This window comes from Phocoena phocoena, chromosome 2 (assembly GCF_963924675.1).
Source record: "Phocoena phocoena chromosome 2, mPhoPho1.1, whole genome shotgun sequence".
Classification (NCBI taxonomy): Eukaryota; Metazoa; Chordata; class Mammalia; order Artiodactyla; family Phocoenidae; genus Phocoena; species Phocoena phocoena.
This window is the reverse complement of record NC_089220.1, coordinates 110392047-110393415: the sequence shown is the minus strand read 5'-3', so window position 1 is coordinate 110393415 and position 1369 is coordinate 110392047. Positions and strand designations below refer to the sequence as shown.

General features: G+C 46.5%; 1 non-coding gene across 1 annotated transcript; it reads left to right on the top strand.

The window, feature by feature from the left end:
- Window positions 1–232: 232 nt before the first annotated feature.
- Window positions 233–339, top strand: LOC136119700 (U6 spliceosomal RNA). The gene has a single exon (XR_010655663.1). It is a non-coding gene; the product is annotated as a U6 spliceosomal RNA (small nuclear RNA).
- Window positions 340–1369: the final 1030 nt, after the last annotated feature.

Sequence of the window (1369 nt, the reverse complement as noted above, 5' to 3'; positions counted from 1 at the left end):
CAATTTCCCATGGTCCCTTCATTTGCATGCATATAGAATGTAAGAAGGTTATGGAGACTATTAAATTTAACTTGGCCGTAATCACAAAGACATGAGAGTCGTGTGATACAAAAGGTCAAAACGTCTTGTATACTGTGAAATTTTTTTTAAAAAGGGCCACAGTGTAATCACCATAACCGTAAAAGTTTTTATATTCTTAGCTTTATAAACGTCGCGAGAAGTATATACTACTGTGCTCGCTTCGGCAGCACATATACTAAAATTGGAACGATACAGAGAAGATTAGCATGGCCCCTGCGCAAGGATGACACGCAAATTCGTGAAGCGTTCCATATTTTTGTCCCTGAGTTTACCAGGTGCACAGTTTGCACGTTGATGCAAACAGTTTACACATACAGGTTCTACTTTTTGTTTGACACAAAGAAAACTGTAGTCCCTGGAGATGGAGTAAAAGTGTGGGCAGTCAGATTCATCGCTTTGCTGTGCTTTTCACATCTGGCTCTCGGGCCCCAGTCTTCAACCTTTCAAATCTTGCTTCTGCTCCCCTCTGCATTATCCTGAGTTCTACTGTACCTTACACTTAAGGAAATGGCCTTGCCAAAGTTGATCCGTTTCATGTCCAAAACATAACAGGACCTTAGTGCTACCATAAACATAAGTTGTTCTATACCAGGAACTTGGAACAAGACTGACTCCTCATGCTGCCTCTGAATCTTAAAAAAATAAAGTAATAATAATGCACACTCCTTACTGAACATCCATGGGCCAGGGCCTTCACCGGTATCTCATTTTAATATTCCTGACAGCCCTACCTTGTGGGTATTACTGCCACCATTTCACAGGAGACACTGAGAGGTAAAGCCACCTGAGCATGATCACTTACAAAGTGGCTGAAACAAGACCTGATAAGACCTTCAGAGGCACAGACCCTGAAAGACCCAGGTTCTGCCCCCAGGTAATTCAATTGCAAAAAGCAGTCCTAATGAGTAAGATGAGAAGGGAAAAAAGGCCAACAAAGTTCAGATTTCCTGTGATGTGTCTGTCAGCGTTTTTTGAGGTACCAATTTCTTTCCAGGGGAAAAATGTTGGTGCATATGCTTTGCTGGTGCCCGAGCACGCGCGTAGTCCGCCTGGCGGTCTCTGCAGCCGCTGCGAGCCAGGTTGGTCTGTCTCCAGCGGCCGCACTGCTCCCAGGCTCTGTGCTCTCTTTAGTCAAGGCACACGGACAGTCTCGGAGCCTCAGGGCCGCCCCAGGGCAGCGGCGGGCCCTCTCCCGCCGGGCGCTCGGAGCTGCCGAGCAGCGTACCATCAAGGATCCGTTTCTGTTCTCTTCAGTGGAGATGAAATGATCCTTTCCAGGTAACAGCCG